The sequence below is a fragment of the Cryptomeria japonica genome, chromosome 4 (genome assembly GCF_030272615.1).
Source record: "Cryptomeria japonica chromosome 4, Sugi_1.0, whole genome shotgun sequence".
NCBI lineage: Eukaryota > Viridiplantae > Streptophyta > Pinopsida > Cupressales > Cupressaceae > Cryptomeria > Cryptomeria japonica.
Window position 1 is genome coordinate 86841562 of NC_081408.1, and position 27559 is coordinate 86869120.

At 32.7% G+C, this 27559-nt stretch overlaps 2 non-coding genes across 2 annotated transcripts; one reads left to right on the top strand and one right to left on the bottom strand.

Moving 5' to 3' along the window:
• Positions 1–7663: 7663 nt before the first annotated feature.
• Positions 7664–7735, bottom strand: TRNAG-UCC (transfer RNA glycine (anticodon UCC)). Its single transcript has one exon. It is a non-coding gene; the product is annotated as a tRNA-Gly (tRNA).
• A 122-nt stretch (positions 7736–7857) lies between these two features.
• Positions 7858–7975, top strand: TRNAM-CAU (transfer RNA methionine (anticodon CAU)). Its single transcript has 2 exons — positions 7858–7895; positions 7940–7975. It is a non-coding gene; the product is annotated as a tRNA-Met (tRNA).
• The last annotated feature ends 19584 nt before the right edge of the window (positions 7976–27559 follow it).

Consider the following 27559-nt stretch of genomic DNA (forward strand, 5'->3'; position numbering starts at 1 on the left):
TAAATAGTGAGAAGAAGAAATGTGAGACATCCTGACCAACAAAGAAGCAATGGGCCAAAAGAAAGTATATTACAACACTAACAAAGACAATAATCACAAAACAAGTTGATATAAAAAGAAAAGAAGAAGAGGTAGGCACAAACAAACCATCTTCAAGTAAATCCAAGGGAACTCCACAATAAAGAATAAGGAAGAGAAAAAACTAAAGAAAATAGGTTAGCTAGAACAATAAGAAAAAAGAAAATGAAAGGAAGCAATGGAGAAAAAAGAACTATCAGATGCAAAAGTATTATTTAGGTTGAATTATTCAGGTGAAGAATCCTCCTTACTACTGCACAAATGTATCCCTTACTAACTACAAACAATAAAGCTACAATTGTAAAGGTAATGATAGAATATATCCTAGCTTCGCCATGAACACTTGTAAAAATGATTGAAGGTTTTGTAGTAGAATTAGCAACAATACTAAAATAGAAATGAGAAGAGTTACCGAGGGTTGAAAAGGATATTAGAAATTAGACACTAAGTATACTTGGAATAGAATTTTCATGTAAATAGAAGGCCAAATAGAGACAACTATAATAGAAGTTGAGATCAAAATACAAAGTAGATACACCCTTGTCTTAAGAGGAAGAATATAACTAGTGCTCGCACTAAATGAGGTGCAATGGTTAACCCGACAATAATTATAAAATTATAAATTTGATAAAAGAAATAATTATAAGAGCGATTCTAAAACCATTTTCTCTCTCCCTATCCATAAAAGTGTAGAGAAATCTCTTAAAAAGAAACCTTAAGGAGCATGCAAGTTGCTAAAATATGTGGCATCAACAAGAAGTGGATTGTAATAAGATTGATAGGAGAAGGAGATGATATTGACACAACATGATGATAATATGAAGATAAAATACAATTGATGTTCTTGCTTCTGCAAATCCAAGAAGCAGTAAGAGTTAGATAAGAGCTTTCTTTTTCAGATGCAGATCAGTGGATTAAGCCTCTCTAAATGCATGATCCAATAAGAAATCAATAGAGTCAAGTTTGTTAATATGGAAAGGAAAATAAATAAACTTACCTTGTCATCTTGGAGGCAAACATATGGTGGTGTACTAATGCATTGTGGTCTCTTTCTCAATAATTTTGAATCACTATAAAACAGTTCATTTCCAATGTCTAGGCTTTTGTATTTACATGTCTACCAGTCCAGTTGCAACTACAACATTTGGGGAAAAAAATCTCTTGAACCTTCAATCTGGAGTTGACAAGCCTTTCCTAAGATTTCCTTCTTATCATCTACATATAAAAATATACTTCCTTTTACTCGTATAGAATAAATTGTCAAAAACATTGTTTTGAATTTGACACCATACAATGTATAGATCTTTATATTGTAGAATCAATGGGAAAATACCAATGTTTGAAATTCTTAAAGGTGCGTGATTTATATAGAACTTTATATTTTAGAATCAGTGGGAAAATACCAATTTCTGAAATCCTGAAAGGCAGATGATTTGTAACGAATATGTTCAGTGGTTTATTTAGGCTCAACACTAAAAGCATTAATGCATTTCTACTCTGTAGACTCTTGTCATTTCATTGATTTCCCAATGCTTTTACAGGGCTAGGTCTTGAAACCAGAGTTTTTAATACTGTCCAAAAGACTATGGAACTATCAAATAACCAACAATGTGATAATCATATATAGAAATTCTCGTTATTTTTCATTACATGGGAAATTAGCTTTGGATCCATAACATACGTAAACACACTATTGAAAAAGTAGGAAATATAATAGTATGCAATTCTGGCTATACCACAACTAGAATTAAAAACTTAATTGATTTTTCATACCAATAACAACAAATAAAATCCAATACGCATAAAGCTTCCATCTGCATAATTAAAGGAATATTTCTATTGGTGCTCACGTGGAATATTAAAAAATGGATAAAATTGTTCGTTTCCTTGCAGTTGAAGTAATTGAGAATAGAAAGGACAATGTTATGGGCATTTTATGAGTCTTCCAAATGTTAGTATTTTATTGAATACATTTATGAATTGTTCTAAGCAAATTTTTTAATTTCCTAAAAGTAGTGGTTGTGAAGAATTGTATTGTTGAAATCCAAATGATAATAGCATCATATTCTTAGTTAGCTTTTGCAAAGTATTGGTTTTTAGCCTTCTTTTTTAAGTAAAGCGTTATTTTATTTATTATTTCATGTATGATTTTAGATTTTCATGTATTCGATCTATATGGTCTTTTTTGTTGTATATTGTTTCTTGCTGAGATGGATATTGTAATTTAAACCATGATGTATATCGATCTTTATTTTATATTTATGAATATTATGAGAGATTTTTAGAATTTAATTTTTTGGATGTTCACATCTTTACAATTGGATGCACAAAGAGTGAACGGTTATTAGAACTATAACTGCTATTGGTGCTCTTCCCACATATATGATATATTATATAGCATTCAAGGAAAGGTAGTCAAAGAACGATTTATTATGATGTATGAAAGCCTTTCCTTTTCACATCACCTCAAAATATTAAATGCTCAAATTGTATAATCTTAATTTGCCTAGGTTCTTAATATAATGAAAGTTTATTGAAGCTTAACTACTATTTTTTTAAAAATCTATATACATCTATGTGGGCTCTCTTCACTTGAAACTATGAAATACAAATGTCATTTGCAAGAAAATATGTATAGAACATCAATTTCCTTATGACTCGAGTCTGGTTTATGTGCTACAAATATCATGTCAGAAATAATTCCAATCCATGATCCTTTGCATCATGTTAGGTAGATATCAAATAGTACGTATTTGATTATGTCAAAAGTTATAGTTCAAATTTAGGCAAAATTGAGAAAAGGATATATATTAGAGTTAATTGTGACAAATCAAAATATAGAATCTTTCCTATGTCCTCTTGAAGTTTGGTTGGCCACAAGTGAGGAGGCGATGAACCATAACAAATGAGGTTTGGTTGTCAAAAGCATACTTAGCTAGTGCATCCATTGTTTTATTATGTTCTCCACAAAAATAATAATAGCCTATGTGCCTATGAAGCCTTCTTTTCCTTCTACATACTAGATCTTCTATGTGTAACTTATCAAAAAATCTGCAACTCTGGTTATCTTTTCTTCTTCAAACAGATTACTCAAGGTGTATACATTTACCATCTTAATATAGGTGATCCAAATATCCTTGTAGGCTGGACACACCCTGAGGTAATGTCATTCTATCTCCACCATTCCTTACTACAATATCTACATCTTCTATCTACCCACTTCTCTTTAGGTATCAACCATCTTCCAGTTTAGCATCTAAGTTGATGTGAGCTGAATCTTATGAAACAATTAACATTTTTACTTTTCATTTTATTTGCATTTCTACACATTATATGATCATGTATGAAATTGATACAATGATACAATGTTCCTTTTTCCTTGAAAATTATCCATTCCACTTACTTTCTCTGAATTTTTCTTACAGGCAATTTTTTATTTTCCTATTGTTATTTGGAGTAATTCATCTAACACTGAAATGGCAAAGTATGGCTAGCCTCACGTGGTGTTGAATCTTGACTGGTAGTTTCAATTCTCTTTCATTTTTTGTGTTTATTATACATTCTTCAGCTATTCAGTGTCCATAGTTTATTTTCCTGGTGTTGCAGCGCAATGGAGGAAGAGGGATATCAAAATAGTGGCAATGAGCCGTTGCATGTCCTAATCTTCCCCTGGTTAGCCCACGGTCACATCTCTGCTTACGCAGAGCTCTCCATCAGCCTTGCACAGAAAGGCACTTAAGTTTCCTTCTTTTCAACCCCACTAAATATAGCAAAAATCAAGCCTCTATTTGCAAGCCGCCAAGTCCCACAAATTCAGCTACTGCAGCTGCCCCTGCCAAAAGTAGCGGGGCTTCCGCCAGAGATAGAGAGCACCTCAGAACTCCCAATGCATTTGGCCCCTCTGTTTACTACGGCATTCCATGGATTAGAAGGCCCCTCCGAAAAGCAGTTGCCAGGGTCTGTTGTCTACGTGTCATTTGGGAGTCAATGCTTTTTAAGTGGGGAAGAGATTGCTGAGGTGGCATTGGGATTGGAAGCCAGCTGTCAGCCCTTCTTGTGGGCCTTTGATGGCCATTCATTTTGGCTACCGGAGGGCTTTGTAGAGAGGGTTGGGAAAGGGGGTGTGGTTGTTAGAGGATGGGTCCCATAAGATGGAGATACTGGCCCATCTGAGTATGGGGGTTTTATGAGTCATTGAAGCTGGATGAGGAAAGGATGGATTGAGTTTTAGTAGCACCAAGAGCAGTTCCTCTCGAAGCATCCCAAACAGATCGAGATACAGATCCTCTAGTCCAAGTTATTGATTAAGTAGTTGCATAGCTAGTTCCAGATCCTACAGCTTCAGCAGGAGTTCCAGATAGAGAGACAGATGCACCAGTATAAGCAGAAGCATGTCCGCTTACCCAGTACCAACAACAGTAGAGGGTTTTATGAGTCATTGAAGCTGGATGAGGAAAGGATGGAGCATTTCAAGGGAGGAGATTTGCAAGAGTATGAGGATGATTATAGGGGATGAAGGCAAAGAGATGAGGGTATGGTCAAATGTTCAAGGATACAATATTGAAAGATGGAGGATCTCAAGATTTGTATATAACTCAATTTCTTAAGTTCATCAAGTCCAACACAAGACTTAAACAAAGCAAAGAACTTTACCATTAAGTATTTGCTACTAATAAGAAGGTAGACAAGTTGTCCATGTCATGTATTAGCATTCTCCCTCTTTATGATCAATGTACCTCATGTGTGTCTTCTAAGAGAGTTTGACACAAGTACCTTGTGTGTTCAAACTAAAAAAATTTCAAGGTGGAATTCCAATCCACATATTTCTATTAAATATATGTTTTCTTTTTAATAAGTCACAACTGAAGTGGTATTTTTTAGGTTTTCCTTGGAGCTAAGAACTAGTTGAGTAGACTCGAACCCAAGACCTCCCATGTAGGAGGCTCGCAACTAACCACTGCGTTGTGGGATCATCCCCGTTATTAAATATATGTTTTTGTTATTTGAAGAGTTAAGAAATAAAAAGGCTCGGATACATGGAAGGGAGTAATAGTACATAATCTTTTTTAAAGAGAGTAATGACTCGGTCTTAAGGTTAGCAATTCCATGTTAGTAGCTCGAGATCTTAATTTTATGGTGTTCAAATGAGAAAATACTCTACATTTAAAACCTATCTAAGATACAATACATTTAGTAGTCTCATGTTAGTAGTGAGGTCATAATTTTATGGTGTTCATATGAGTAAATACTTCAGGAGAATTCAATTTAAAATGACACATCTACTAAAAAATGTTTAGTAGGAAAACACTCTTGAAGTTGGGATTTGAGGAATACCTCTTGTGATATTAAAAAATCTCTAACTTCAAATCATATGTACATGGAAATATTTTCCCAAATCAACAACAAAAAATGGCGAGGTTCACACAATTCTAAATTATGACTTCATGTATCTAGTTAAATCCTACCACATTTAAAAATATGCAATTCATTTGGTCACAAGATTATGCAACAAGGGTGAATTACCCTTGAAGACGAAGGTGAGTAACCATAAGGTCAAGGAACTCATAGGAGTAATGCTAGATGAAAGGAACTTGTCATGGATCAAGAAAATAATAAATCCAATAGTAAGATATGCAACCCTAAGGATCACCCATAATGTGTACTACACAAATAGAGAAGGATCCACTACAACGATGACCATCTTGACCAGCTATGAGATGGTTATACAAAATAAGGAATTTTACTTATGCAAGGTTCTCTAAGAGAAAATTATGTAGAACGTGACTAGAATAAAGGGATCTAAATACTAACAATTATAGTATGGTTCTCTTAATATATGTTTAGCACTCTATTTTTTAAATAGAGTCTTGGGTTTCACAGGGAAAATATGGACACATGAATTTATAGTTGCAAAACAAATAAATGCCCACATCAAGCACTTCAAAAATGTTGCCTCACACAAAGAGGTATACTAGGGTTTCTTTAAGGCTTTCCAAAAAAGTATGAAAGAAAGGGATCACATCTCCTATGAAATGGTAAGGGAACATGTAGAAGATCTTACTTTAGTGGTGGACAAAGATCATATTTATATAGAGGTGGTAGAGCCAAGGGTATCTTAGAAACCACAACTACCTTACAGAGTAAATGATGATTTGGTATGTATATGCCAATGCTAGAGCATTACTATCTCTTCCTAAATACTCGATTATCAAAAGATTTGACACATAAGTAATTTATAGATTGAAAAACAAAGCAAAGGGCTACTAAGAACCTACAAAAGAATAAAATATGTTGTACAAATAATGAGGATCGCACTTAGACCTCACACCATAAGAATAAACCAAAATATTTGATTCACCCACTGAAGGGGAGGTTAGATCACCACAATTGCATGATGTACATGTTCTGAGTGACTCAAGATGTAATCACCTAGATTTGAAATAAAGGATTACCAACCACAAAACTAATTGAGCAAATAAGAATTGGAAATCCACTCCCCATAAAAAATTGCAAGAAGGAAGACACCACATACTTTAAATTACCACAACAACTTAAAGGGGTGCCTAAATAACCAGGGAAGAATTTATCAAAAATTAAATAGATATATTGAGCACATTACAAACATCTTCACAACTCAATATGGACATCTCATCTACCTTGTGCAAATAACTTAAATGATTTGTAAATGCTATGGTAGAAAGGCTATTGGAATATATATGAAGAAGAAATAGATTCAAGAAATTTGAAAGATGTGTCCTATTAGAAACACAAAGCATCAGCTATGAGGCCTACCTGATAGGCAACTGCAATATGTTTACTTTTCGTTAGCTGCAATATAAATTGAAATAAGTAATATTTTTAATTCAAGGTAATGATCATTTTATACTTTTACGTTTATATCTTTTTCATGAATTTGTCATAAAAGGATTGTGACGCTGAAGAGGACCTAAATATGTCGGTCTTGTAATATTTAATATGTAAAATACAATTAAAATTTTAAGACAAGGTTGTATAGATGTTGTAAAAATTTAAATAATAATTTTATAAAGTATTAAAAATTTGTCTCACAAATAATGTTGATTTTAAAATATAGATTTTGATAGTAACATTTACATCTTTTTATTATTTATTTTATTCTTTTTAAAATTCTTATTGTTTAAATAAATAAATGATTTAATTTAATATAAAGAACTTTTTGGTTTTGTATTTTTGTTATATTTTTATAATATAAATTTATTTTAAAAATAATATTATAATTATATTTATACAAGCATATTTTTAGACATTTTAAAAACTATATTATAATTATATTTATAAAAGCACATTTCTAGATATTTTCACAAGCAATAATCCCCTCAACCAACATGCAACTGGCATTGGAATGTTTTCATGTGAAAAAATGTGTTTATAAGAAAAATAAATAGGTAAGACCATTTAACTACATAAAACCCAATTAAAGGGAGCACACAGTACGTAAGATCTGAGCAACTGAATGGGGTTTTTGTTATCCAATCTGCAAGAATTCTGATGCTGATGGTGCATGAAAGCTTTCTCAAGCAAACTGCATAAAATTAACCAATTGTACTGCGTCTGCCGGGAGTCGAACCCGGGTCTATTGCTTGGAAGGCAATTATCCTAATTGTTGGACTACAAACGCTGCTTATTCTTTTTAAACCAAAAGAGAATTCTTACTCTTATAGAAGTTGTCAATGGTTTAGCACGTTATTTGTATAGACTTTTACAAATAAATAATATAATTGTTGTTTAAAACAATAAATCGGGGTGGTGGCGCAGTTGGCTAGCGCGTAGGTCTCATAGCTGATATTGAGGAATCCTGAGGTCGGACTCCTGATATTGAGGAATCCTGAGGTCGAGAGTTCGAGCCTCTCTCACCCCAGTAGTGTTTTGCTTACTTTATTTTAGCAGAGTATTGTTTTTGCTAAGTCTCCCATCGATGCACTTCCCGTCTTTATTAGTCTTGCCAAAAAATAAATAGAGAAAATCGCAATGTTCTACGTCTGAATAAAAAAATTGGGAAATACCATATTTAACAAGGACTTCATTTTAATGAAATTCCTATCAAAGTATTGGCAATGTAATTTTGGAACAATGTATAATCAAAATGTTATTTCTTGACATTTAAATTTGTCTATTTAATTAGTATTTAGCATTCATAAATAATAGTAAAGAGTTGATTGATACCTAACCCTAATCACATTTTTGATTCTAAGTCTAACCCTAACCTTAACCCTTATCTAATATTATATCTAACTCTAATTGAATCTAGACACTAATCTTATTTAAAAAATAATGTAACATTGATCTCCTAATGCTAACTCATCTCTAACACTAATCCTATCTTTAATTCTAATTCTAAACCTAACCTTAAACCTAATCTAACATTAAATCTAACCCTCATTGACCCCTAATGCTAAACCTATTTAAACCCTAATCTAACATTAACCCTAACCATAATTAATCTCTAACCTTAACCCTATTTAAACCCTAACCATATATTAACCCCACCTCAAATATTTTTCTTATAACCATAATTTTACCCTACCCCTAATTAAGCCCTAGCCTAACTCTTATTGAACCCTAATCTAACATTAACCTCAACCCTAACCTTACTAACATAATATTAACCCTAATAATATTCAAACCATAATAATAATTAAACCTTAATCCTAACCTTATTTTAACCCTAACCCTAACTTGAAGATTTCTCTTAAAACCTTAATTGAACTGTAACCCTAATTAAAAAGCTCTTATTTCTAATTCTAATTCTAACCTTAACAATTATTGAACACTAACCTTAAGTAATATTAGCCCTAACCCATTGACACCTCACCCTAATTTAACAATAATCCAAATCCTATCTCTAATTATTATTCTAACCCTAACTTACATTGAATCTAACCCTAATTTAACCATAATGCTAACATAAATATTTGCCTATACATTTAATTAGATTATTTGAATTTAGTGTTTGTAATTTTGAAACATCAAAGTTGTTAATGATTTTTCTCAATATAAAGAAAGAAAACGTGATTTAAAATAGTATTATTTCTGAAATATCTATGCATGCATGTAACATTCATTTTTTGAATTTAGAAATATGCTATTTTTATTTTTAAAAGTCAGATACATATAAATGGTTTTTGATTTGTCTAAATTGGAAATTAAAAGTTATATATTATATTTCAAATATTTGTGTATGCATTTAACTTGATTTTTTGAATTTAGAAACATTATATTTTTATATTTATAATTTTGAAACATCAAAGTTGTTATTGATTTTTCTAAATTGGAAGTTAAGATTTTTTTTTATTAGTTCTTATTAGTTCTTGCCATAGAAATATTGGCAAGGGCTATTCTTTAACAAGTTATTAATAAAAAACAAATTAACAAATCGAAATTGAGAATTTTTTCTAGCAAGAAAAACTATTAATCTTTATTAAAGTATATATGCAAATTTTTTAACTAAAAATATTAAGAAAATTAATTATCTTAAATTTAATTGGTTCTTAAACTTTAGGCGATATGGGAGAACTTTCTATTTTGAATCTTTTTAAAAGATTGCAGAATTGTTTTATGATTTATTCACTTTGCAGCTAAATTGAATAATTAAGATTAATTTTTTCAAAACAATAATTAAAATAATGAGTTTTAATTGTTTAGAAAATATAAATGGTTTTTTTTCCACTTTCTTAATATTTAAATGCTTATATTTTTTAAATATTTTATAGTAAATTATTTTCTAATGACTTTTTAAATATCATTTTTTAAGGTAAAATAGGTTTTTTTAGATATCATAGTTATTTTCAACACTTTAATTTTTAAATTATTGTAGAAAATGATCTTTTGCATTATATATATATATATATATATATATATATATATATATATATATAATTTGAGAGTTATCTTACCTACTAATTTTAATTTATTATAAATTAGTATGACTAGTTTTAAGAGCTTTGTTGTGTATTAATTTTTATTTATTATTAATTAGTGTGACTAGTATAGAGAATTTTTTTTCAATACAAATGTATTTTAAAATAGTTCAAGTTACATATATTAATATATTTTAAATGTTAAAACTTACAATGTTGGAACTAATTTGATTTTCATTAGTATGAATAATTCAAAAGTATCTTTATTTAAATATTGAGTAAATCAATTATCTCACAATGGTAAACAAATATGATTGTAGATAGATTTGCTTGCCAAGTCAAGAAATGAGAGGGAGAAAGGTATTTATAGATGTCCTCAAGGTGGAATCCAAGTTGTAAGATGAATGTGGGATAAAATATTGGTTTGGAGGTGTAAGTCTTTATCTCAATAGGTGAGTGCAATAGATGGATATGAAAAATGATAAATAAGGAAAAGATTGGGTAAGCAAGAGCTTTAGAAAATTATTTTAATAATATAATATATTAATGGATTAGTGGAAAATAAATGAAAAAATAGAATGATATTATATGAATATTATAAAAAATAAGATTATTAAATAATGGATCCACTTTATTAATGGAAAAAATTGAGATTGATTTAAGACGACAATTTTTACATGTCTACAATGACCTAGGTCAAACAATAGTGAATGGTCAATAAATTTATGTAAGTAGTTGTAAAATTTTAATATAGATGGAAGAATATTGTAAAGAAATTGAAACTGACATGAAAGTAAACTTGGTGTAAAAGTCCAAAAGTAAATTGTCTTGTGGAAATGAAAACTAAACAAAATATAGATCATTAAGTGCAACAAGACCTCAAAAATTTTAGCAAAAATCAACTCCATTGCCTTCTTTCTCTCCACTACTTTCATTATTTTCTTACCTTAATAATCTTATATTGGATACATGTAGTTTGTTCTACAACAATATTCAATAAAAACTTTTCAAACCCTCATTAATATTGAACCATAACCATAACATAACAATTTTCTACCTTTTTGTTGACTCTTGCATTTTAGGAACCAAGACATGTAGACACTAACAACACATGCAAACTTTGTGATATTTATCTTGTAAACTTTCCCCACGTCTTTACCAATATATAACATGTTGCTTATACATATCTTTGTAATTATTTGGTATTGTATACTATAATAACAAAATAGTCTCTAACATTTGGCAAGAACTTAGTTGCACTATAGGCTTGTTTATCAAGGCAATGTTACTTAACTATGTTGTAGTGTATGGAGACTAAATATTAAATATTATGTTAATATTATATAAATATCTTAGCATAAACTTCTTTTTTCTCAATTCCAAAAAACCATTCTAGTTGCATGAAAACATTATAATTGTAAAAACTTATAAAAGATAGCCTATAGAGGTCATAGTTTAACCAAAATAAACTCTAAACGAAATTTATTTATCTAATTGACATAAAATATTCAATTTTTTATTTGTAATTGAAAAAATATTATATTTTAAGAATTAAATGTATTAAGACATAAATCAATTGAAAGTAAAAATAATAATTTATTAAATGAAAAAACATTGTATTTTATTATAGTCTTTTTTTAATTAAAAAAATATTATATTTTAAGAAATAAATGTATTACATGTTAGATTTTTATATTCAAAATTAAAAAACTATAGAGAAAATTAAAGAACAAAATATTTATAAAACTAATTACAAATATCTATGGCCTTTGACCATTCAATAACACCATTAGATATTATCTTTAATTATTAATATAAAACTCCACCAAATGGCAGAGAATGAAATGATTTTTCTAGCTAACCAAATTTTTCATGGCCCTAAATGAATTAGATGCAAACAATATCTTCCCTCAATAAAATCATCATTGTTTCTTTATCTCTATTCGAATGAATACAATTCAGATTTTGTTGAAAAAATTCATATCCAAACGTTTTAGGTAAAGATTTTAAGCATTTTACAATATGAACAACGATTTTCGGCAACCGTTTTGTAGCTAATATTCCTCAATCCATGTTACTTTTTGTATCTCATTCTTCCATTAATCTTGAATAAATGGGTTTTTCTAGAAATGAATCATCTTTTCCATTAGGTTATCCCAAGTCCAATGAGATTCAAGATGGGTCGTTCTACAAACAGGACAAGAAGAGTGAGAAAGAAACCAATTTTTTAATTCTTATGAAAATAGTGACTAAATCCATATACTTAGACACGACCTTCTTTAATGAAGATTTAAAAATAATTTGCACTCAGCCATGTATGCAATTGCTTCAATTGATATTTCATCTATTTTGCTCATTTATATGAAAACTTCGATCTTTACTAGAAACACTTCTAAGTTAAGCCCATAAAAGTTTAAAAAATCATTTTATCTAAAGTTAATAGCAAAAATAAAAAAACATGATTGTGATCATAAGGCATGTATTCAACCCAACTACCAAGCACAACCAAGCGAAGAAAGCTCATAACAATTTTCAAAAAGTTTTTAACAAAAACTCCATTTAGGGAAGAGAAATGAAAACTCAGATCACAAAGTCGAATAGCTTCCAAGGTGCAGAGAAAAGGTTCGGAATCATTTACCTTGCTATTCTTTATTATTCCCAAAGTATTTTTTTCCACCAAATCAACATTCAAAACCTAAGTGGAAAGACTTAAGAAACAAATCCTAATTGCTATTCTTTATTATTGTCGAAGTATTTTTGTCCACCAAATCAATTTTCAAATCCTATCAAAATACTTAAGAAACAAATCCTACTCGCCATATTAAAATACTAAATGTTAAGTATAGAGATTACAAATTATTAGGTAAATTTCCAAATCTTATGTTTTGTTATCCGGGTAAAGTTGCCACTAAGAACCACACATATTTGAAATTTTGAAAGCACAAATGGCTCAAACATTCCTAATTGGATTTTTTGCCTTCTTCAGTTGCCTATTATGGTTGCATTAAATTTATTAAAACCATAAATTAAAAATAAATCGAATCCAACCTGAAATTTCAAATCCATTTTTTTCTTTATGAAGTGAAAATTAGAAAAAAATCAAATCCAATATGAAATAAAATGTTATAAATATAAACATGCCTATATTTCTAATTTCTTTATTATTAATTGTTTGTTTTTATTTTTACATGGAATTGAAATTAGAAATAAAAAATATAGATAATATTTTTTTTTAATTGACAAATCGGTTGACGATCAAATGCATGTCAACTTTAATGACTTTCATTTTTATTGATGGAGAATCTCACATCTGCCTATGAGCCTAATACACCTCTCAACATAATTAAATGAATACTTATTATTTATTTTATTATTTAATTATGTTCTTCTATTAATTAAATGAATATTTAATTAATTCATCTTAACCCACTTTTCTTATTAATGAAAAAAATAATTCAATTTATTTGATTTAAATCATTAAACTATGTTCTAACAATTAATTAAATAACTAATTTTTTTTTTTAATTAAAATCTTCCTCTCACATTTGAATAAATTAATATTTATTTAAATCTCTAAAAGTTCATCCCTCCAATTTAAATAAATAGATATTTATTTAAAATCTTAAAACCTTCACCTACTTGTACTTTATAAAAAATACAAGTTGCACACTAAACCCTTCTCCTAATCATGTGTAAACCCCTATTATTAGCCTAATACCCCTTTAAGTGTTTGCACATTCCTAAACTAAGGGATTAGTGAACAACCACTTCTCAAAAATATCTAAGGCCCTTACAAAGCATTGAAGGCCTTCTCTCTTCAATAAGTTAATCCACATGCGTCTCTGACCAACCTAACTCACCTTTAACCATTGCACATTCCCCCAACCCTTCGTTAAAGGCTTATCCCTTAACCTAACCATCCATGGTAACCTTCAAGTCCCCTCAAGCCTGAAAGGCTTTGACTAATCTAACCCTTTAACCCTTGCACATTCCTTTACCCCTTGGATAAAAGTTTTATCTGTATATACATAAAATTGGCTATGAGAAATTAAACAAATATTTAATATTTATTTAATAATTATTCTTCTATTAAAATAGTTAATTTGAGGCAAATACTAAAAATTGCTATTTGGCGAAATGCGAAAACAAAACACAGCGAACTTGGCAAGGTTTCCGGCGGGGGGTTGCAGGCAAGTCTTCACCACGCGCCCGAGGAGCATCACGGTCTTCAGTCTGCCATGTAAGGGACATTTTGCAACAAATGAAAGGCGTTCGGTTTACAGAACGGGTGTATTTGGGAAAATCGATGAAATTAGGGTAAAAAAATCCGAAGTCTTGTCACTTCCCTCCGACGGAATTTGGCAAGTCGCTCGATCAAAAGTTGCCAAGAAGAAGATGGGCGAAAATAGAAAGTTGTCTTCAAACTTCGATAGGCATAAAACCACAGCCTCGAACCAGTATCCGACAACTGGGGCAAACATGGTGCCGCTCGGAAAAATAAGAAATTTTGTGCCAAAACCCAGATTAAGTCTGAGGCGAATTTGTAATATCCCGGAAGATTTAATGGAACCCCAATTCAAATTATATAGCGAATGTGGGATTTTTGCTAAATGGGCTGGTATAGGAGAAGATGCAGGAAAAATTATCGAGTGGTGGACGGCCCAATACCCGGGACAGGTAAGTATCTCTATCTTGGAAAATAATTTTCTTTCAATCTTGTGTGATAATCAAAACACAAAAAATGATATTCTCCATGGTATGGTAAAACTGTACAAAGGTTATGGATTTTTTAGATGTGAATGGGAACCGAATTTTGACCCACACTCACAGAATGTAAATAAATGCCCTAGATGGATTAATTTGGGTCCTTTACCAGTCGAATATTTGGATTTTAAAATCTTAGAATATATCGGGAAACAGTTTGGCTCTTTTCTAGGATGTGAAGGGCTAGGAAATGAGGTTTCAAACAAGAATATCAAAATATTAGTTGAAACTGACACTAAAACCACGGTCTTAGAACCCACCATGCTAGTATCGAGCAGGGGGGAATGGAGCATTCATCCCACCTTCTATGATGGGGTTATAAATGAAGCCGATATAAGACTGTTAACATGCCCAGTTCTGATTAATAGTATCGAACATACGGAAAACCCTCTTCCAGAACAGTATAATAATATCACTTCAAAAGCGTCCCCCACACATGATAATTGCCCTCCTGTGGTTAACACAGAGGTAAATAATAACAATAATTCCAGTAACATTAGTGATCTGGATAAAATTATAGATGAGGCAAATTCTATAAAAAATGATGCCCTAATGGAGATGACAAAAAGAATCTCCGATTCGGTGGATTCATTAAAACTTCCATCTGAATCAAAGACAGTCGAAAATCTGGGACAAGATAATGAGGCAGAGCAAGATGAAATGACCTCTAGAATGGCTATTGTTCTTGAGGCATTTGACAATAACGTAGTTGAAAATCTTTCCCCAGAAGAGGAAGCTGAGAAGAGGTTCCTAATTCAGGAACTCTTGTCTTCCATGGAAGAGGTAGAAAATATTGAGAATAGGGTAGGAGACATTACACCTATTCCTGTCAATGAATTCACAGTAGCTCAGCCCCAATTGGGAGAGGATGATGGAGATGGAGTGATAGTCTCCCAGCAAACCTTAGGGATAAAAAATATATATGACGGGAAAAACCTTCCTGACTGCGCTAGAGAAGCGAAAAGTAGAGGCAGAAAATCTTTGAGCGAGCTAAGACTACAGGATGGAAATGCAAAAGACCAAGGCAAGTTAACTGCCTTCTTTGATGCTGGGAAGGGGAAGGGCCTTCCCACAGCCCCATGAAAATCTCTTCATGGAATGTTAGGGGCATGAATGCCCCTAACAAACAACGTCTAATAAGATGCAACATTACAAAATGGAAACATGACATCGTTCTCTTACAAGAAACTAAATTAGCCCAGGTTGAAGCTGAGGCTTTTAAAAGGAAATTAGGTCTTCTTTGCTGTGAATTTGTGGAAGCCAGGGGAGCTTCTGGTGGTATTGGAATAATTTGGAATCCGCGGAGTATTATTTTCCTTCCTTTAGCAGGTAATAGAAATTGGCTATTAGGGAAGGTTACTAGCAAGCATAGCAATCTTACATTCACCCTAATAAACATTTATGGCCCTATCCCGGATGTCGAAAAGCGCAGGGTTTGGTCAGAAATCTCATTTATGATGGGGCTAGATATCACATCCCCTATTATTTTAGGAGGGGACTTCAATGCTATCCTGAATTTATCAGAAAAAAAGGGTGGTATTCGTAGGGAACCGCAGTCCTTAAAGGACTTTAGAGAGTGGGTTGCTCATAACAACTTGATAGATATAGAAACAAGTAATGGTGTGCATACCTGGTACAATAGATGATCAGGATTTACACAAATCGCTAAGAGATGAGATAGATTCCTTTTTAGGGGGAACCTGAGTGATTTAGCGGTCAATCTATCAACTTCGCTTCTCCCATCTTCAGGATCTGACCATTATCCTGTTATTCTCAATATTGAGGGAGAGGCTACACCGCGATGCTGCCCTTTTAAGTTTGAAAAAATGTGGATGCAAAATCCAGAGTTCTATGATCTCGTCTCCAAGTGGTGGTCTGAGGTAAGTTTCCAGGGATCAAAGATGTTTTGCCTGGTAAATAAGCTGAAACATCTCAAGAGCAAGTTATTGAAATGGAATAATGAAGTTTTCGGAAACATTTTTGAAACCAAAATATCATTAGAAAAAGAAATCGCAGATCTCAATGAAAAAGTGTTTAGACTTGGAATGGATCAGGATAGCTTCCTCAAAGAAAAGGAGCTTCTCAGGAAATATGAGGATACGTTAACAAAAGAAGAAGTATTTTGGAAACAGAAGTCTAGGGAGAATTGGCTTCAAAATGGGGATAGGAACACTAAGTTCTTCCACAACAGTACAAAAATAAGGAGGAACACGAACAGCATCCTCAAGATCATGAGTAGTAATGGTACAATTCTGGAAGATCAAAAGGATATAACTACTGAAGCGGTAAACCATTTTAAAACCCTGTTTAGTTCGGAATCATCTCCTAAAGATGCCAATTTAACTTTGCTTAGGAATATTCCTAAGATTATAACTGAAAACCAAAACAAAGCGCTCAACAACAAATTCTCTGAATCAGAAGTTAAATTAGCATTGGGGCAGCTTAATCCTGATAAAGCTCCCGGCCCGGATGGCTTTCCCGCTTGCTTTTTTCAAAAATGCTGGAACATTATTGGCAAGGAGGTTGTGGAAGCATTGGAAGCGGTTAGAAACTCAGGGAGTATATTAAGAGAGATCAACAACACTTTCATTACCTTGATTCCAAAGAAGGAGGAATCAAGTAATTTTGAAGACTTTCGACCTATCTCCTTATGCAACACTATTTACAAACTTTTTACTAAAATTTTAGCGAATAGACTGAAAGGCATCCTTCCGTGCATAATTTCTGAGGAACAGACAGGTTTCGTACCAGGTAGATCTATCTTTGATGGCATTATTATTGCTCAAGAAGTCATGCACTCGTTACAACAGAATCGATCAGCTGCTATGATGATCAAACTAGACATTAAGAAGGCTTACGATAGAGTCGATTGGAGATTTCTGTGTAAATGCTTAGAATCCTTTGGTTTTTCGAAACAATGGATCAATTTGATCTTCGAATGCATCTCATCTCCCAGGGTATCGCTTCTTATAAATGGATCCCCTGCTGGCTTCTTCCAGATATCTAGAGGGATAAGACAAGGAGATCCTTTATCCTCTTTCTTATTTATCATAATGGCAGAGGGCCTTGGGAGAATCATTACTAGTGCTCGGATGAATCAGATTATCAAAGGCATTAAAATTACTAATGGAATGGAGGCCATAACCCACCAGCAGTTTGCTGATGACACAATGCTGATGGGATGTGCGAATAGGTCTGAAGCCATGGCTTTCAAAAGGATTCTTGACATTTATGCATTAGCTTCTGGTCAGGAAGTGAACAAGAATAAATCAGAAATATTCTTCTTTAACTCCTCACAGAACTTAGAGACAGATATTTGTAATATATTAGGGTTCGATAAAGGGAAACTTCCTTGTAAATATCTTGGGATTCCGATGGATAAGGGAAATAATATAAAAGCATTATGGAAAGGAATCCTTGAAAAGATGGATCTTAGGTTGGTCTCTTGGAAAAACAAATGTCTATCTTCGGCTGGGAGGATTACATTACTAAAAGTTGTTATGGCGGCTATACCGATATTCCAAATGTCATGTCAGCAACTACCCAAAGGTGCTCGTCTAGAAATGGTTAGAAAGATGAGGAAGTTCTTTTGGAATATGAACTCAGACAAAAAGAAATTTGCATTAATCTCGTGGGATAAAATCTGCCAACCTATCAATAGAGGGGGAGCTGGCATCAAAGATTTGAGGATTCAAAACATGGCTCTGGGGGCGAAGTTAGTTTGGAAAATGTACTCGGAACCGGATCTTAAATGGGTAAGGATCCTCAAAGCTAAATATCTGACTAATTCCAATCCTGATAGTATACTAAGGACGGAAATATTGCCAAAGGGTTCCAAAGTTTGGAATTTTATGCTAGAATGTAGAGAGGTGATCAGAGATTATCTTACTTGGGATATTGCGGAAGGATCTGAGGCATTGTTTTGGGAAGACTCGTGGGGGGGTTATCCAGCCCTTGACAAGTCAGGAATAAGCGATGAAGGTATAGAACTTTGCCAATCGATCAGGGGCAGGTTTGTTAAGGATTATATCAAGCTTATTTCCAATGACCCCGCTTTGGGCTGGGAGTAGAAACCCCTTAATGAGTTGAACTTAACAAATGCTGACAAGGAAATCCTCTGGAATAATTTGAGGCATAGGCATTTTTCACTACATAGTGGGAAAGACAGGATCATTTGGGCAGGTAGTTCTTCGGGCATTTATAAAGTCAAAGAAGGTTACTCACTTTTGAAATGCAGAAGAGCTGCAACCAATCCTATTATTCCGATTAACCTTTGCTGGAATAACGTGGGTCTCCCCAAAGCTGGTATCTTCTCATGGGCCACGTCCCAAAAGAGGATTCTTACATCAGATTGGTTCTTAAAATTTGGTTTCATGGGTCCATCGAGATGCCCTCTTTGCGAATCCGAGGAAGAAAATGTGGATCACTTGCTTCTAAATTGTAGTTTCAGTCAGAAATGTTGGGATTGGTTTTGCTCAAGCCTCGAATGGCCGACTCCGAGACCTAGGGACATTTCAGAATGGCTGATTAGTTGGCAACCTCCCCACACAAAGGATATTTATCACTTAGTGTGGCAAATAGCGCCGGCTATTCTCATATGGGAAATCTGGAAGGAGAGAAACAGGAGGATCTTTAAAGAATCAAAATTGAGGGTGGAATCCCTTCTAAATAAGATCGAGGCAACAATTGTGGAAAAAATCAATAATAGACTTAGACATGTACAGGAAAAGTCTATTAATTTAACCAGATGGGATGAGGTTCTTCGTGCTAAGTGGAGGGGTCTGATAATCCCCCCGTTTATTGGGAGAGGAGGTAAGCAGGCCGAGATAGATAGAAAGCTAACAAAATGGGTTCCCCCCCGTAAGGGCTGGGCCAGGCTAAACTTTGATGGTGCCTCTCGTGGGAATCCTGGTTTAGCTGGTATAGGGTGCGCTATTCATCAAGATAACGGTGTTCTGATTGCTAGCTTAAATAAGCCTATTGGCTTGGCTTCGAATAACTTGGCTGAGTTTTCTGCTCTACGGGAGGGATTGATTATAGCCAAGTCACTCGATTAAATATTTAGAAATAGAGGGGGATTCGGCGTTAACCATAAATGCAGTCAGGACTAGGGATGTATCAAACTGGAAATTGAAGGCGGAATTAAAAAGCATTTTGGATTTGATCAAATACTTTGAGGAAACTTCGGTTAACCATATTTATAGGGAAGGCAATTCTGTAGCTGACAAGTTAGCCAATTTAGGGGCAGACGGTAATTCGTATGTTTTTAGGAAGGATAGTCTCACGGATTAAGTTTTGGCCGTGCCCCCCCTTCAAATCACTCCTCTCCTAGTCCTCTCCAATTTTCACATTTATATGCTCTAGGATGGGAGGCCACAGCCACCTTTTAGCAGTATATTGGCATTCTAAGGTTCAGATATATATATAGATACATATAAATATACATATATATATATATGTACTCACATATATAGATATGTATATATTTATAGTCAATCCCATATTCATCGGATTGATTTATGTTATATGATGCATTCACATATATAAATATATGCATATATATATTCATATATATAGATATGTGTATATATATACAATCATATATATATACATATATCCATATTCTCATATATATGTATATGTGTGGGTATGCATGGGTATAAATAGAATATTACACATTTGCATACACGCATATACACATATATAATTACAGAATTTATATATCTATGAGTACATATACATACATAAATATATATATATTTATATATATACATATCTGATCCTTCATATATGATTCTTTGTTCTGACTGTTTCCTTGACTACAAAGTCTGTGAGGGAATGCAAGGGGTGTTTCAGTCGTGTAGAGGGGTGATTGGTAGTAGTCTGGTCTCTCTGTTTCGGTTCGTGCAGGTCATCCCTCCAATGAATGATATATGATTTATGTGGGTTCTGGGCTGCGAAGGTACAGTCTCTATTAAGGAGCAAATCATTTCTTTCAATGGCAATCTAGGTCTGACAGGCCTTGTGTCTTTGAGCTTTGGTTTATGATTTGTAGATATTCGGTTTTCAAGAATATGCATTTCGGTTATTGTTGATAATAATCCTATTTTGGATTCATGCCTTGTGGTTAAACTGGGACAGTTATTTCTGGTTTCAATGTCATGGTTTGCTGGACAGTAGAGGATCTTAAAGAACTGCTTAACATTCGATTTGTCTCGTTTTGAGATACCCTGTATATAATGGTGGGTCCATTCGGTTTCTTTCAATCGATAGATGTATGGTTAGCAGGTCTTCTGTTGAAGTTATGTGGTGGGTGGTAGAAGTTAACTCTGAATTTTCATGGTTTCAGTTAATTAGTAAGCTCTATTGATGTAAACATCTGGATAGACCCTCTGCCCTTATGTTGTTTCACTCCTTTCTTATGGCAATGGCGAACTGGGTCTGCCAGACTTTGTGTCTTTGAGCTTTGGTTTATGATTTTTAGATATTCGGTTTTTAAGATTATGCATATCGGTTATAGTGGATAATTATCCTATTTTTGGATTCATGCCTTGTGGTTAAACTGGGACAGTAATTTCTGATCTCTGTGTCATGGATTGCCGGAAAGTAGAGGATCTTAAAGAACAGCTTAACATTTGATTTGTCTCATTTTGAGACACCCTGTATATATAATGTTGGGTCCATTCGGTTTCTTTCTATCGATAGAAATACGGTTAGCAGGTCTTCTGTTGGAGTTATGTGGTGGGGGCTAGCAGTTAACTCTGAATTTTCATGGTTTCAGTTAATTAGTAAGCTCTATTGATGTAATCATCCGGATAGACCACTCTGCCCTTATGTTGTTTCACTCCTTTCTCATGGCATATTGATTTCTGGGTTCATCTATATATTCTAATGATTCTAGCAGACTCATTGATAGTTTTTTTGCATTTTGGCATTTAAATACACATACAGATGCATATGAAAATACTTACGTTTGGGAGAATCTGATATCTGCAGAGTTAAAAGTAATTATGAATCTGAACGAAATTGATCCTTTCCATTAGTAGGTAGAATTGTAGCCTGGATAATCTCTTAAATTGAAACCCAAAAGGTTAAGGTGGTTTCAAGCTAAGGGATATCCAGGCTATAATCCTCTTACTCAAATAGAAAGATGTAACTATTCATTATATGATTGCAGCAAATTATTATGTTTACTATGCTTCTAACAGTCTGGCAAAGTATGTTGCTATAAGGTCTTGCAGATTCGGGAAACAGGTCAGAAGTCAATACTCGATGCTTTTGTGGATTTACCAATGAGTGGATGATGGATTCAACCGGAAAGTGCTGAAAGATTTAATGTACAGAAAGAATCTAAAATGTCTTATTATGTCAGCCTCCTACCTCTGATGAGGATTTGTAAAATGTACAGTTGGTTATAATATCTGATCCCAGAAGGGATCTGGGCTAGACCGGAGGTTTTCTTATCTCCATTCTTTCCTACCGGTGCCCACACTGAATGGAGATGTAAAATTTTTTATAAAATAATAATAAAATTTTGGCTTCGGCCTTTTATCGATCAAAAAAAAAATAGTTAATTTGAAAAGATTAATTTATTTAATTCATTTCATGTCCTTCTATTAATTAATTTAATTGAAACATTTTATTAATTAATTCGTTATATCTTTTTTTTCTAATCAATTAATTAAATATCTAATATTTAATTATTCCTCTATCTACTATCCTATAGTCTCATTAATTAAATAATTTCTTAATTATTTAATCCCTTTTCCAACTCACCTTTCCATCTCCACTTCATCTTTCCTTTGCCAACTCATCCATCATGTGCCTAAATTAATTCAACAAAATTAAATTAAATTAAATAAAACCATAATTTATAAGCCACTTATTTCCAACTTCCAAAATAAATAAAATATAGTGCACGTACACACATTTCCTAACCTTCTTCTATATTCTCTCCAACATCCCTATATTTTAGGAGGTCTTGAGTCCACTTGTCCTCTCATTCCTACATCTTCTCCAACTATCCTATATCCTCTCAAGTCTTCAACTCAGTTAAGGTGAGATGAGTGACACTTGTCTTCTCCTTCCCCCTTTCTCTCAACCTTCAACTTCTTTCTCATAGCCATCCAATTTGCAAGATTCAATCATGACTGTTGATCTCTGCCACCTAAGCTCATGCACTCAAAAATCTATAAAAAGAGGTCTCCTAAGCCATTTTAAAACTAATAGCTGATCATATAGTCATCTAGGATTTTTCATCTTGCATCCGTGAGTTTAAGTTTGAAGAAATTAGCAATTTTAGAATTCTTATCATAGCTTAATATCATGTTAGCTTAAATCATTTGCATATGCATATCATTGTATCAGTTAACTATCGGTCCATTCTTCGTATGCCATCTTGGAAGCTACCAGTGCTTGTCTGAGAGAAAATTATCTGCAACCAAGAAAAGTGGAGTTAGGTCACAATGAGGTGTAAATCATAGAAGGTATAATCTTGTTTATTTCATTTACTTCATGTTACTTCATTGGTGGTTGAAGTTAAGTTTCATGTAGCTTTCCTTTTTATATTTTATGGTGGACTAACAAGTTTAAGGACATTTCTTTGGAGTTCAACTTTAGCCTCAACATTATCCATTAACCTAACCACCCATGGTAACCATCATGTCTCCTCAAGCATTTAACGCTTTGTCCCTCTCCTCTCAAGCCTTCCCTTGTTGACATTTGTCAACATGTGATTGACTTGAAGGAGAGCACATGGGTTAAGGATCACCACTTCCTTAGGCAGTCCTAACCCTTCTAAATTTACTCAATCTCAACCCTTCATTTGTCCATTTCCTCTATAAATAGGACTCATTCCTTCATTGTTAGGGGTCATAGACAAGAGGAGAGTTATCCATGCATTGTTATTTTGCAGAGATTTTGAATGATTTGTTTGATGTTTTAGCTCTTCCACTAGTTGGAGTTGCTAGTTTACATTAATACTTCATTTGCAAGCTTTGTCCACACTTGACATAATCAATCATCTCTCATCCTCCATTTGGCATCCCTTTTGTGTTAAGTGCTCAAACTGAGGGCATATTCCACATAACAACAGGATCCTGAAGAGCAAGACCTGACAAGGAAGAGATAACGCATAGGGAGCATCACAGGGAAGTTTTGTATTCATTTCATTTTGTTTATTTCCTACTTTATTGTTTTCTAAATATTCCTTGATAATGCTTTTAAATGGTTTTAGTTTCATGTTGATGACTAATCTTGACTAACCATTTTTTTGTGTTTCACAATTGATTTGGTAATTTCAATAGAGTTTGTCATCAGTGTGTTTGAAGCTTTTGTTCTGTGTTGACCTCTCATTCTACAACTTCTTGGTTGCATTTTACTATGCATTTTTTTATTTTATTCAATTAAAAAAATTGAAACTTAGATTTTTTAATAGATTGTTCACAATGTAATGTTTAGTGTTGAAGATTCAAGATGTATTCTTGTAGTTTTAATTGTGGGATTCACAATCTAGAAGTTTAATTAGTAATTTTAATTGTTGATATGGTATATTTTATAGGAGCCAATTTATATTTTAGAGCTTGTATGTTTAATGAATGACACATTTCGTAAAATGTTTTGAAGTTTAATATGTTGATATAAACATCTACATCTAAAATTGAATGGTTGTGTTTTTTTTTCATATGTTTTACTCAAACAAAAGGTTTATAGGAATGAATTTGTTTTCTAATAGAGTACTCTTAATAAGTAATTTTTCTTTCACCCTTGTTTATAAGCAATTTCCATAATTAAACATTAAAATTGAATAAATTTCAAGATATTACATCAAAGTTTAAGATACAAAGGTTTTTTTTTTCAATTCGAGTTATAATTCAAAAGTGAGACTATATCAATCAAACACTTTAATAAAGAGACCACAAGGTCATTATTACATCATATGCATTGCTGACCATAAGATCAAATACATAAAATGATAAGAAAAATGATACTATAAAATCTATCTCTAGTCGCAACAAACACCTCTCCATCTATTTCTTTGAGATGAACATGTGGCCCAATTGTAGTTTCCACCCAATCATGAAGCATATGCTTCCCCGGTGCTGTTAGATTACAAAGGGCACTCGACCCTTACACGAAGCTCCTAGCAAACTAAAGCCGATAGGTTGGATGAAATCCTAATGCGGCATGAAAATATCTAACATATCACATAATGCAATGTTTAATTTGTTTCCATTTACAATGAATCCAATGCATAGTAGATCCAGATTGAACCATTAAAACTTCAATTTTATCATGAGCAAGTTTAGACCATACCACGCATGTGTACGGCCACCCTTTTTTGATGCAAATAAATGAATTTTTGTAAATACTTCTGGGAAATGATACCTAAGACACCAAATGTTTATGAGAATATTTTTGCTTATTTTTTTATCGAATATATTTTTTTATTAATTTTTAACTGACAATAAAGTATATTTTCAAAACATCGAGTGTACGACCACCATAATTTGATGAAAATTTCATATTTTTCGATTTTATTTTTTTAATATTCAAAAGAATTGTATGTAGATTGATGTCATATAATTTATTTTTCTAAAATCCTAAAAACCAAAAAGTTATTAAAGTTTTAGTGAACCTTGGTATTTTAGTTTTAGGTTCCACTTTTGATTAATAAATAATACAAAAATAGTAAAAGTAATCTTATCACTATGAAATTTGCATTTCTCAAATCAGGACGCTGAAAAATCTAATGGGTTTTCGTTTCGTCAAAAAATTCAATCAGAAAGGCCCTCAAAAAGTTAGGCCAAGGTAGAAATCTAATGTCGTTTTACCTTAGTCATTTTTTTGGAGGTCCAAGCATAGGCTTGGTGAGACCAAGCCTATCTCGAAGCAAAAAACAAAGCTAAGGGTTGTTTCCCACCCCTAATTTTAAAAAGCGGGCGCCTGTTTCGCTTTGTACCGTTGAAAGCGAAATGGGCACTTGTTTCATTCAATAACGGGCTCCCGTTTCTAAAAAGATCCGTTGGGCAAGAATCTGGCCCACAAGCACAAATCCCAATGATTGAATTATTTTTCAATCATTGCCTGATAGATATGATCTACAAAGAGAATGTTTTGATTAATCATTCTCTTTGTTTGTCTTATTGTCGATTTGGTAAGGAGATTGATTCGAATTCAAATTTTGGTGTAGCCATGGGATCAAATCAACACAGGAAGAGGCAAAGGAAGGTTCTGACAACTGAGGAGATTGCAGCAAATAGGGAGAAGGAGGCAATGCTTCAACAAGAGAGAAGATCAAGAATGAGACAAGGAGCTTCAAGTTCCACAATCATTTTAGAAGAGGAGAACATCAATGAGACCATAAATGTTGATGAAGGAAACACAATAGAACCATTTAATTCAGGTGCATCTTCTAATCTATTATTGGATACATGTATGTCTTCACAGCCCTATGTTTTTTCTCATGAAGAAATTGGTGATTTAGTAGAAGCAGGTTACTTATTTAATGAAATTCTAATTGAAAATCAAACCCCAAATGAAATTAGAAGTCAAGTTGAAAGTAAAATTGAAATCCAAATTGAAACCCCAAATGAAACTAGATCTCAACTTGAAACTGAAATTGAAACCAAATTTGAAACTCCAAATGAAATTGAAAATCACCTGCAACTAAAACCAATAATGTGTATGTAGACATGGAAACACCAATTGAAAATGAAACATGTTTGAATGATAATCAAATGAATGAAAATTTTGAAATTAAAAGTGATGTACTAGACAACCTTCCTGGCTTGGTTTCATGGAGACAAATTAGGACACATGCAAATAGATTGTTTAGACATTTTTTTTATAATAAGAAATTTGGGTTTCAATGTTAATTAATGGTACAACTAATTAAAATGACTAAAATGCGAAAACTGATGAAGAAGTTAGGATTTTATGTCAAACCCAAGAAGAAGGAGAGTCTTTAAAACAAGTTGTATCGACTGTTGCTAGCACCTTTAATACAATTGGAAAGAAAAGTCATTCTAAAGATAAAAATGCGGCACGACGGGCAATAACAACAACTTTAGTAAGCCAAACAACTTCTAATAAAAGAATGATGAGTAACATAAGTGTATATCTTAATATTCATCACAAAACTTTGTCAAGAGCTATAAAAAGAAGAGTTAATTTTGAAAGTGATTCAGCAAATAAATTGTGGACTTTTAGTGGTAGACTACCAAGGTCTGATATGAAACTTACTGGTGAAGTCAAAAATTTGATCGAAAAATTCTGGCACGATAATACAAGAGTATCACCTAATGTTAGAGATGTTCTTAAATTAAGAGTTGGGTCAAAAATTCGTGATCCACATCCAAAACACCTATTGGACTTGACTCAAACTGAATTGTATAAAAAAATTTTGGATGATAAGGTGTTGACTATTAGCATTTGTCAAAGGGCTTTTGAAAACTGTAAACCTTGGTATGTTCGAATTAACAAGGAAAGAGTCACATGTTGTTACAAAACTCATGTTCAATTTCGCTACCATTATGATGTATTTCAATATATACGTGTTACCATGCATAGTAATGGAATGTTCCAAGAATGTGGTATAAATATACCACCTGAAACTATAAAGGAGTTTATTTCAAGTTTGTTTTGCAACCCACTAAATGAACAAAATTTTCTTTTCAATGGATGTGTTTCTGGTGTATGTGATATATGTGGCAATCTTGCATTGTTGGATGAATGTTTGCATGAAAATATTTCAAATGATTTTGGACAACAATTAATTGATTTTAAAAGATTTAAAACTATTGAGTAACCACTGAAGGATG